At 36.7% G+C, this 13176-nt stretch overlaps 1 protein-coding gene across 6 annotated transcripts in view; it reads left to right on the top strand.

Annotated features, from left to right (window-relative positions):
• Window positions 1-13176, top strand: part of LOC117333284 (retinal-binding protein-like) — a 58327-nt gene that overhangs the window by 6729 nt on the left and 38422 nt on the right. For 3 of the 6 annotated variants that reach the window (XM_033892510.1, XM_033892508.1, XM_033892509.1), the window contains exon 1: window positions 5875-6162. The exons of the other annotated variants lie outside the window; for them this stretch is intronic. The gene's annotated coding sequence lies outside the window, so the exon portion shown is untranslated. Of the gene's footprint in view, window positions 1-5874; window positions 6163-13176 lie in introns of those variants that run through there. 6 annotated transcript variants of the gene reach the window in all.

Raw genomic sequence — 13176 nt, 5'->3', positions numbered from 1 at the left:
AAATGAACACAAACAACATCAATATTTGGCATGGTTAGAAGAATATTCAAGTTTCTTGATTCTAAACTACTAGAAAGAACCCACCTGGAGTATGCCATACTCCAACAATGTTAGAGGTTTTACACGGCGAGATACTTTTGACAAGCGCCGTGGTGTCTCTAACTGCGCGCCCATAGCTGATTTTCCCGATGCTGACGTTGACATTTTCAAAGTTCGTATTTTGAAAAAAAAAGATCAACAAGGTCCAATATATATTTCTTTCCATAATCCCATGATTAAATGAGCATAATTCCGTAGCAAACACAAATTATGAAGTTTTCTTCTTCCGAAGCGAAGCAGAGCTCAAGTAGACGATACTGCTGGCAGTGAAAGTAGAAATACCACGTGATTTGCCGGTTAATACAAAATTAGATTACAACCTATGTCCTACGAGCGGAATACAACAAAATCCGTATCATTTCGTTCCGTTTGAAATATCCAAAACTATTTTGTATCAACCTTTATGCAGCCATTTTTAAAAACGACTAGAAAAGTGCTACAACGACATGGACATGTATCTTGTGTGTTCTATACCGGATTATACTATATATTTGTGTCTGTGACATACATATGGGATAAATATTGCATACATGATGCGTAGACATCGTTGTAATGACCTGTCAACCACTTAAGTGGGTTTTTTTTTCAAGCATATTTCGTTGCGCCTGGTTTCAGGCGCAAGCTGCATCAAAGAATTAGTGCTTCGGAAATAAGAGGCAAACTTATATTCGATAGAAAAAGAGCCGACCAGCGGCCTCTTATGTTATAGGAGTAGAGTATGTCAGTGCTGTTTGGAAACCCTACTAAACGAAACATACAACTGGAAGATGTAAGGAATTAGACACAACTAAACCTGCCGACCCTTAGTTACAGGAGTTGACGAGGGTGATACGATAGAGACAGTGAGTGAAATACAAGGATGTGGTCCAATACCTCAGAAATGTCTTACACAAGGAAAAACTTGAAAATATTCCCAAAACACGTTAGAACGTCATTACGAAAAACATCATTCTCCACACGCTGGGAGAGTATTACTTTACACACAACAGTTGAATTCATCTACATAGCAAACTTGTAAAAAAAATCAGCGCCAACACACATATTAGTTTGACATCGTTGTACAGTATACTCGCTGTAAACAAATTATATATTTAGTTAGCTATAAATAAAAAACCCTACACATCAGAAAGGTAGAGATCGAGGACTGGCGTACCACCGTTATCGCCCGACGATCCTAATGCAACAATCCCCCGCTAATGTACAGAAATACCAGTAGGTTTTATAGATTTCAATCTCATATGGCTTTTTATAATTAATAACATCAAGTACTTTCATTTCAGCTGTTAGCTGTCTGTTGTTTCGATTGAATTGGGCCGACAAGAAGTTACTTATTAAGCTTCTCAACAGTTAGATACTTGTAGCTTGTCTGGCCGATGTTAATTTTTACACATAAGGCTTGGCTGTAAATTGTTTATTATGGATAGGATTTTATATTAAGTAGCTCGCGGCTGACTGATTACATGGTAATTAATAACTGTTTGAGAATAGTAGTGTTTATTTAAGGGCATTGATGTACACATTTGGTGACCGATTGAACCCACATACATATACTTTATCATTCTTTACTTTTATGACAGGGCTTGTACGGCGGCGTCTAAGGGCAACTACATGTAAAATGGTATAAAATCAATTTGTACATGTCATGAACAACCTGACATTTATATTAATGACAATCAATGAATCATTACTAGTGTGGTTTAAAGCAATGTCAAACAAGGTCAACTTAAAAAATATAAAAACTAAAAACAAGATATCTTCTGTTTTTCATCGACTGGATATTTTAAAGCCTCCGTTCCAGAAGAAAGTGTGTTAAAAGGTTTCGTAGTGGAAAGGGAGCACGCGCTATTCAGAGGACCCTTATCTTTTCTGTCATTATCATTTGTGTTGTATACATTATGGCACGTGGATGTAAATATAATATCAAATGCTTAAAGGGATTCATGTTAAGCAGTAGGAACGTCCACTTTAATTTAGAAAAGTAGAATTGTAAACTTCAAATCAATATTACAATTATTTGCCAGACATAAATACATACATGTACATATATTGTTAATTCAAATATAAATGTAGATGGGAAGTGCAACTACATACAAAACGTATACGTCCAAGTTCAGCAAAAACATGAATCATACTCGGTAATCATTTTGTTGTTTCTTTGGTTTTGTCTGGTTTTATTTTATTTACTGCCCTATCCCCGTGTATTCCAAGTAAGTGTGTGTGTTGAATGAGTGTATTTTCGGGAGGCTGTCATAAGTACTGTATATGCTATTTCTCATTGTTAAAGCGTGGTTACTGATGCCGACTTAAAAGTGCTACCTCACTGAAATAGGGAGCCTGAAGTTGGTTCCTAGTTCCGAGTTCCGTTTAAGTAAAACGGAACTCGGAACAACATAAACGGAACTAGGAACCAGTTCGAGGCGTGGAGTGAAATACGTGCTTTAAACACCGATGGCAGATGACGTAATGACCCAGGGAAAGTACTGAAATGACAAACCACTGACAGGTGGTATAGATTGAGTGTTAATCACAATTAGCTTTAAGACACATGTATAAACTAGAGAACATAGGTAAATGGATGTGTGGTTCTCCTATGTAGGATCAGGTTTAGACACAGATTTAGTTAAATTAGAAATGTACAATGTTGATAAACGTCCTTTTGTTTAATTATTGAATTTTACGCATATACAAAGATGTATCTCTCCCTTTAATTAAATACCTTATTCATATAGTTTAATATCTACGACTTATTGAATCTAACGGCATCTATATAGATATTAAATATAACGACTCATTAAATGCTGGAAAATGTGAAAGACCAAAGCGGGACAAAAAGGCACACATGTACACATTGTTGTAAACATGTGTTATAAATGTGTATTTAATAACGTCTCCAGGACATGGGACGTACCTTTGTTTAAGACCAATAGCTACCTGTGACGTTTTGATAGGTAACTACAATTTTAGATACTAAGTTATACGTACAAGATAAATCCGTTTTCATACTGGCCCTTAATATAGGTCTCAGTAGACTTGAGACGAATACAGACCTTTAAACTGAACCATTATACAATGTCTACATGTATGTGTGTTCCATCAAAATACCACACTGTCAGAAAATCTGAAACATAACCACATCGCGTTATATTTACAAAAATTTAAAGTTCTCAATTACCCGTGTCCAGACAAACTTTTAATGATAAGGTCAATGTACTGTATATGTGTTTACGGACCTTGCGAACAACCCCAGTCACTTCTTTTCAAACAATAGTCATATCTCCAGGCAAAATATACAACTGCTATAATTTTTAAGTATGTTACTCCGGTGGTCGTTTTAGCAGTGTTGGGTATGTTGTGTCCGTCCAGTGGTTGGGTATGTTGTGTGCGTCCAGTGATTGGGTTTGTTATGTCCGTCCAGTGGTTGTGTATGTTGTGTGCGTCCAGTGATTGGGTTTGTTGTAAACGTCAAGTGGTTGGGTTTGTTGTGTCCGTCCAGTGGTTGTGTATGTTGTGTGCGTCAAGTGTTTGGATATGTTGTGTCTGTCCAGTGGCTGGGTTTTTTGTATCCGTCCAGTGGCTTGGTTTTTTGTATCCGTCCAGTGGCTTGGTTTGTTGTATCCGTCCAGTGGTTGGGTGTGTTGTAACCGTCCAGTGGTTGTGTATGTTCTGTGCGTCCAGTGGTTGGGTTTGTTGTGTTCGTCAAGTGTTTGGATATGTTGTGTCTGTCCAGTGGCTGTGTACGTTCTGTCTATCCAGTGGTTGTGTATGTTGTGTTCGTCCAGTAGTTGGGTATGTTATGTCCGTCCAGTGGTTGGGTATGTTGTGTCCGTCCAGTGGTTGGGTTTGTTATGTCCGTCCAGTGGTTGGGTATGTTGTGTTCGTCCAGTGGTTGGGTATGTTGTGTTCGTCCAGTGATTGTGTACGTTCTGTCTATCCAGTGGTTGGGTATGTTGTGTTCGTCCAGTGATTGTGTACGTTCTGTCTATCCAGTGGTTGGGTATGTTGTGTTCGTCCAGTGATTGTGTACGTTCTGTCTATCCAGTGGTTGGGTATGTTGTGTTCGTCCAGTGGTTGGGTATGTTGTGTCCGTCCAGTGACTGGGTATGTTGTGTCTGTCCATTGGTTGGGTATGTTGTGTCCGTCCAGTGGTTGGGTATGTTGTGTCCGTCCAGTGACTGGGTATGTTGTGTCTGTCCATTGGTTGTGTACATTGTGTCTGTCCAGTGGTTGGGTATGTTGTGTCCGTCCAGTGGTTGGGTATGTTGTGTCCGTCCAGTGACTGGGTATGTTGTGTTTGTCCAGTAGTTGGGTATGTTGTGGTCTTAGTTTCGTTTCTCCATTATTGAATTATTTTAGTTGTTATGTTGTCCCAGTTACTAACATTGGTTGTTAAAGAGTCCGTTAAATGTTTAATTTGTGTTTGATAAATTGAAGAATTTAAGTTGATGACCTGCTGAAATTCACAGCATGTTGATGGTAGAAGGCGCCTCCAGCCCTACAGAATCATCGATTTTTCTTCAGTGTCTACTAAATGTTTAGGTAGACCTGAAGAGTTCCCATTATATCTACTGTCGTACCATTGCAATACTTGAGATTGTCATGTTTCCATTTCTTCATCTTTCTTGTTTCGCTTTCTTTTCGACCTTTATAGACACTCGTTCTCATTTACCAAAGCTGTTGCGCGACCTTTACTATTCTTATTCGAGGCTGGGAACTCTCGACGTATCTTCATATACATGTCCAATTGTAGTATCATAGTGTTGGATAATGATAGATTATAAAGGTCGTACTAAACACTTAAAGTAATAAAGTTTGATTGTTATGTAACCATTTAATGGTGTAAGGTTCGAAGGTATTTTGCTGAACATTTTCGTTTTGTCTATATCAGCGAAATGTGTTGAAGACCAAACATGTGATTAAACTACATGTAGTCCCCACTTCCTGTAGTAACGTACATGTAGTCCCCACTTCCTGTAGTAACGTACATGTAGTCCCCACTTCCTGTAGTAACGTACATGTAGGTAGCATTGTAATTAAAAGTGAGCTACGGTTGAGATTGTGATATAAACTTGTATAAACTGTATTATTATAAGGTCACAGGGCAACATCGTAAACAAAGTATGGTGTTTTACCGTGTAGAACAGGGAAATCTGTTACAAATGACAGTTGAAAACTATAATCGTTTCCCAGGTTCGTCGGCTTGTGGGTGTGGGGAATAGTTTGATTTTGTGCGTTGCTATATATGTTCACTACTGTTTTAAGAAAAACAGGCATTACATTTGTCCATTTAAAAACTAAAAGAAATGAAATGTTCATCTGTTTAAATCATTGCACAGTTTCCGGATAAATTGTCTGACCATCTACCGCGACTCGCGGCTACAGTTGTCGGATCAAATAACGTTTTAAAATGTACGGATGGAGTTTCTGGTGTGTTGTTCGGTCCCACAACCAATGACAACTGTGCCTCGTATTAAACTATACCTGTACGAAGTTACCTTTAATGACAATAAAATTTTATAAGTTTAATGTACGATTTGCATTTTGTAAACATGTTAAAAGTACAGTATTGTTGATTTGATATCGTACAGTGTAGAGTATTACATACGGTGTATAAATACCATGTATTGTCCTGTTTAACGACTGGACAATTGATGACGTCACACTGGCTAGCGTGCGACAGGCCCCAGACAGCTTAGTGTTGACACTGACTGTTATTTATGTAACTAGAGCGTAACGGCGGTCATTGGACAATTGTACCTGTCCGTTTATTGTCCAGAATTAAATACTAGAGCGTATAGTCTGTTCGTGATACGATCAGTACATGTAACCTGCTCCAGTCCTGGCATTACATGATTGTGGACAATACCTTAACATACAGCTGCGTATACAACTAATACATGTGCATCGTGAACTAACAGTTGGACTCACCTGAACTTTCTATATCGACACACCTGTGATTTATACATGTATACGTAATACACATGACATACGTAGAGACATATTGGAAGATACGTATCATGGTTAAGTGACTCTGAAGTACGGGGATATGTTAACTTCACACGGATGGTATGTACTGTATATGTGTCGTAGTTTGTTCCTTAAAAACAAGTTTCCCTGGTTCGCACTAAAAGAGATAGAGCAGGGGACGTGAATGCTCAAACATTTTAAGGCTGTTTACATATCGCCGAATCACTGAGGCATTAATACACGCTCCAAGCTTCCCTCATTGGAAATGTATGCATTTGTAGACTATTTTGTTTCCGTGTTTAAGACGTTATGTGTACTGTTTAAACTAAATCAGTTTATTATTGGATGCGTATACATACTCGTATACTTATGATACCTATATTTATAGTTGACATCGTATACATATGATACCTGTGTTTATAATTGACATCGTATACATATCATACCTGTATTTATAATTGACATCGTATACATATGATACCTGTATTTATAGTTGACATCGTATACATATCATACCTGTATTTATAGTTGACATCGTATACATATGATACCTGTATTTACAGTTGACATCGTATATATATGATACCTGTATTAACAGTTGATATCGTATATATATGATACTAGTATTTATAATTGACATCGTATACATATGATCCTGTATTTATAGTTGACATCGTATACATATGATACATGTATTTATAGTTGGTTGACATCGTATACATATGATACCTGTATCAACAGTTGACATCGTACACATATGATACCTGTATTTATAGTTGACATCGTATACATATGATACCTGTATTAACAGTTGACATCGTATACATATGATACCTGTATTTATAATTGACATCGTATACATATCATACCTGTATTAACAGTTGACATCGTATACATATGATACATGTATTAACAGTTGACATCGTATACATATGATACCTGTATTTATAGTTGACATCGTATACATATGATACCTGTATTTATAGTTGACATCGTATACATATCATACCTGTATTTATAGTTGACATCGTATACATATGATACCTGTATTTATAGTTGACATCGTATACATATCATACCTGTATTTATAGTTGGTTGACATCGTATACATATGATACCTGTATTTATAATTGACATCGTATACATATGATACCTGTATTTATAATTGACATCGTATACATATGATACCTGTATTTATAGTTGACATCGTATACATATGATACATGTATTTATAGTTGGTTGATATCGTATACATATGATACCTGTATCAACAGTTGACATCGTACACATATGATACCTGTATATGTAGTTGACATCGTATACATATCATACCTGTATTAACAGTTGACATCGTATACATATCATACCTGTATTTATAGTTGGTTGACATCGTATACATATGATACCTGTATTAACAGTTGACATCGTACACATATGATACCTGTATTTATAGTTGACATCGTATACATATCATACCTGTATTAACAGTTGACATCGTATACATATCATACCTGTATTTATAGTTGACATCGTATACATATGATACCTGTATTTATAGTTGACACCGTATAAATATGATATCTGTATTTATAGTTGACATTGTATACATATGATACCTGTATCTATAGTTGACATCGTATACATATGATACCTGTATTAACAGTTGACATCGTATACATATGATATCTGTATTTATAGTTGACATTGTATACATATGATACCTGTATTTATAGTTGACATCGTATACATATGATACCTGTATTTATAGTTGACTTGTTTATACTGACTTAGTGCATTTGTATCCGACATCATTGAGACGCAGTCAAATGTAAGTAAAGTATGTTTTAGAAACAGAAGAGGGAAAAACTGACTTAAAAAACGTATTGATGATATTTGTGCGAAATATGAAATTTTAACCGATGCTGACTTCGGATTTTGTCCTAGAGTGAGCACTATCGATGCTATTTTTGCGTTACTTTCAAATATAACCAAAACATTATCTTTTAAAAACGTTTGTACTGCTGTTTTGTAGAATTTAGAGAAAGCTTTTGACTTTGTTGAGATAGGTTTACCAAATGGCGTAAGTTATCTAGGCTTGATATTCCAGGTAAAAATCTACATCCGTTTATAAATCGGTCAAATCCTGTGCTTCCCTTAATGGTAAATGTTCTATTTTCTTTGAAAACAATTTCGGATCAATACAAGGGTTCCATCACCTCTATGGTTTTCGCTTTTCATTACTGCTTTTGAACTTTTTTTTTTATTGTGGTGCTGCAGCTTTCGATTATTTATTATTTTCCCCTTTTGTAAGCAGATTATCTTGTTATGTTTTGCTGAAACTATGGAAGGTCTACACAGTCTTCTAGATAGTCTATAAATGGTGGAAGGTCTACAAAGTCTACTAGATAGTCTATACACGGTGGAAGGTCTACAAAGTCTTCTTGATCGTCTATAAACTATGGAAGGTCTACAAAGTCTTCCAGATAGTCTATAAACTTTGGAAGGTCTACAAAGTCTTCTAGATAGTCTATAAACGGTGGAAGGTCTGCACAGTCTTCTAGATCGTCTATAAACTATGGAAGGTCTACACAGTCTTCTAGATCGTCTATAAAGTATGGAAGGTCTACACAGTCTTCTAGATAGTCTATAAAGTATGGAAGGTCTACACAATCTTCTAGATCTTCTATAAACTATGGAAGGTCTACAAAGTCTTCTAGATAGTCTATAAAGTATGGAAGGTCTACACAGTCTTCTAGATAGTCTATAAACTATGGAAGGTCTACACAGTCTTCTAGATCTTCTATAAACGGTGGAAGGTCTACACAGTCTTCTAGATAGTCTATTAATGGTGGAAGGTCTACACAGTCCTCTAGATAATCTATTAATGGTGGAAGGTCTACACAGTCTTCTAGATCGTCTATAAACGGTGGAAGGTCTACACAGTCTTCTAGATCGTCTATAAACGGTGGAAGGTCTACACAGTCTTCTAGATCGTCTATAAACGGTGGAAGGTCTACAAAGTCTTCTAGATCGTCTATAAACGATGGAAGGTCTACAAAGTCTTCTAGATCGTCTATAAACGGTGGAAGGTCTACACAGTCTTCTAGATAGTCTATAAACGATGGAAGGTCTACAAAGTCTACTAGATCGTCTTTTAATGGTGGAAGGTCTACACAGTCTTCTAGATCGTCTATAAAGTATGGAACGTCTACACAGTCTTCTAGATCGTCTATAAACTAAGGAAGGTCTACAAAGTCTGGTAGATTGTCTATAAACGGTGGAAGGTCTACACAGTCTTCTAGATAGTCTATACACTATGGAAGGTCTACACAGTCTTCGAGATCGTCTATAAACTGTTGAAGGTCTACAAAGTCTACTAGATCGTCTATAAACGGTGGAAGGTCTACACAGTCTTCTAGATAGTCTATACACTATGGAAGGTCTACACAGTCTTCGAGATCGTCTATAAACGATGGAAGGTCTACAAAGTCTACTAGATCGTCTATAAACTATGGAAGGTCTATCAAGTCTTCTAGATCGTCTATAAACGATGGAAGGTCTACACAGTCTTCTAGATTGTCTATAAACTATGGAAGGTCTACACAGTCTTCTAGATCGTCTATAAACGGTGGAAGGTCTACACAGTCTTCTAGATTGTCTATAAACGGTGGAAGGTCTACACAGTCTTCTAGATCGTCTTTTAATGGTGGAAGGTCTACACAGTCTTCTAGCTCGTCTATAAACGATGGAAGGTCTATCAAGCCTTCTAGATCGTCTATAAACGGTGGAAGGTCTACACAGTCCTCTAGATCGTCTATAAACTATGGAAGGTCTACACAGTCTTCTAGATCGTCTATAAACGGTGGAAGGTCTACAAAGTCTTCTAGATCGTCTATAAACGATGGAAGGTCTATCAAGTCTTCTAGATCGTCTATAAACGGTGGAAGGTCTACACAGTCTTCTAGATAGTCTATAAACGGTAGAAGGTCTACAAAGTCTACTAGATCGTCTTTTAATGGTGGAAGGTCTACACAGTCTTCTAGATCGTCTATAAAGTATGGAACGTCTACACAGTCTTCTAGATCGTCTATAAACTAAGGAAGGTCTACAAAGTCTGGTAGATTGTCTATAAACGGTGGAAGGTCTACACAGTCTTCTAGATAGTCTATACACTATGGAAGGTCTACACAGTCTTCGAGATCGTCTATAAACTGTTGAAGGTCTACAAAGTCTACTAGATCGTCTATAAACGGTGGAAGGTCTACACAGTCTTCTAGATAGTCTATACACTATGGAAGGTCTACACAGTCTTCGAGATCGTCTATAAACGATGGAAGGTCTACAAAGTCTACTAGATCGTCTATAAACTATGGAAGGTCTATCAAGTCTTCTAGATCGTCTATAAACGATGGAAGGTCTACACAGTCTTCTAGATGGTCTATAAACTATGGAAGGTCTACACAGTCTTCTAGATCGTCTATAAACGATGGAAGGTCTACACAGTCTTCTAGATGGTCTATAAACGGTGGAAGGTCTATCAAGTCTTCTAGATCGTCTATAAACGATGGAAGGTCTACACAGTCTTCTAGATGGTCTATAAACGGTGGAAGGTCTATCAAGTCTTCTAGATGGTCTATAAACGGTGGAAGGTCTACACAGTCATCTAGATAGTCTGTAAAGTATGGAAGGTCTACACAGTCATCTAGATAGTCTATAAAGTATGGAAGGTCTACACAGTCTTCTAGATCGTCTATAAACGATGGAAGGTCTACACAGTCTTCTAGATCGTCTATAAACGATGGAAGGTCTACAAAGTCTTCTAGATCGTCTATAAACGGTGGAAGGTCTACAAAGTCTTCTAGATCGTCTATAAACTATGGAAGGTCTACACAGTCTTCTAGATCGTCTATAAACTATGGAAGGTCTACACAATCTTCTCGATCTTCTATAAACTATGGAAGGTCTACAAAGTCTTCTAGATAGTCTTTAAGATTATTCAAAACAAGTGTACATTAACCGTAAATACAAGAAGAAAACAAAACGAAAATCGAATTGTAGTTTTTTCAGCTGTTTGAGAGTTAACCTCAAGCATGATAATATACTAATTGTACAACGTTATTGCATATGTTTGTAGTGTAATGAATTATGCTTGCGAAGTTTGGGGATCATTTAATCACGGCGATTATCATTTTAAAGGTGCATTGTGTTGTAAAAAAATCTTAAAAGTTAAAAAGATTCTGCTTGTAATACCATTGTCAACTTTAGCGATATTAGTTGGAATGTATTGGTTCGAAGTAATGAACACGAACAATTGTATTTTGAACACAACTTACTCCTTTTTATGTAATGATAATACATGTATTTGTTATAATTGGGCTATCATGCATGTTAAACAATGTCTTTTGTCTCTTGGCTTTGACGACGTATCGGTACACTATTACATTTATAATTACATAAAAGTACTTCTACTGATAAAACAAAGAAATTTTGATTATCATCAGCAATATCGAAGAGGTTTACTTGACACCTCTTCAAAATGCGTCCTTTATGAATACTTGGCTGATAATTTTACTCTTCATTTTTATTTTACAAAAGATATACCTGTCAAATATCGAACCAGTCTTACGAAAATTACGCCTGTCTGCTCATAATGTAGCTATCGAGACGAGTAGATATGTTAACTTATAAAGAAAACAAAGACTTCGTACTAAATGTAGACAAGATATTGAAGATGAGTATCATTTTATTCCAGTATGCAAAAATGTTCATGATTTAAGAAAAATACATAAAACCATTTTATTGGCGCAAACTGGCAAAGTATAACCTTATCCAATTACTATGTGTCAATTGTATTAGCGAAATTCGTACGTTAGCCAGATAACTATATGGAGCCAACAAAGCCAGAGTGTAATTTGTTGTTACATGTACTTTCACTTGTATTATGGACCGAATGGCACACGGAATGAAATGAACCCGCGACCAGTATACTCTTGCCAGCTGTTATTTAATTTGCGCTGTTTGACCACCGGCTGTCGGTCGGGTCCAATTCTTCTACACTTGATGCTACATGATAAAGTATGATTATTATATTTTATTCAATATTGTACCTAGACAATATACAGATAATCTTATGTGTAGATGTCACTATCAGAGAATATTGTTCATGATGATGATGATGATGATGATGATGATGACGTATCAGGGAATATTGTGCGAAATTCACTATTGATCGAAGACTTTGCAATTTTCAGCCTTTTTTTAACATTTGATATTTTATTGTCGTTATTTTTTACCTGTTTTTACACGTGTCTTCATTATTCATTTATAGGGTTTTTTGTACATTAAAAGTAGGATGTCAGCCTTTCCCATTCTCGGCCTGGGACTGGGGACGATTTCACGAAGACAGATTGTTGCAAAATAATCATTTTTTTATCAATCATTTTTTTTCATCTTTGTGTATCCAAATTAAAATAGTACTTTACTGCACCACTGTTTTGATAAGATATATGACGGTATTGCATTAGTATAGTATATTGCCCATCTGCGTCGCCAATAAAATTCAATTTTGAAAGCATATTACAATAGCTCACGAGTAAGTCTCCTCCATAGGCATGACAATAATAAAAGTCTGCAGGTGCTACTATAATTATATATTTGAGCATTGGTTGTCATATTTTTGACATACATTTGGGTTTACCATACATAGGGTTTTCTAGCATATCCAACGTGGCGCGCTAGTGCATGTTACTGGATTTGCTAGAACACACAATTTATCCAACGCATGTCAGAAATAAGTCAACCAATGCTTATATTTACAGAAAATATACGCATGTTTTGAAATATATATCCCTTTGATGGGACAGCCTTTGATTTCGCGGAGGGGCCGCGGCGGCCGAGTGGTTAAGATATCCCGACACATTATCGCCAGCCCTCCACCTCTGGGTTGCGAGTTCGAAACCCACGTGGGGCAGTTGCCTGGCACTGACCTTAGGCCGATGGTTTTTCTCCGGGTACTCCGGCGTTCCTCCACCTCTAAACCTGGCACGTCTTTAAATGACCATGGCTAAAACAAAATAAACCAGAATTGATTTCGCGGAAAATTCCAGTGGGTTC

This window comes from Pecten maximus, chromosome 8, assembly GCF_902652985.1.
Source record: "Pecten maximus chromosome 8, xPecMax1.1, whole genome shotgun sequence".
Lineage (NCBI taxonomy): Eukaryota > Metazoa > Mollusca > Bivalvia > Pectinida > Pectinidae > Pecten > Pecten maximus.
The sequence above is the reverse complement of the archived record's forward strand: the minus strand, read 5'-3'. Positions and strand labels throughout refer to the sequence as shown.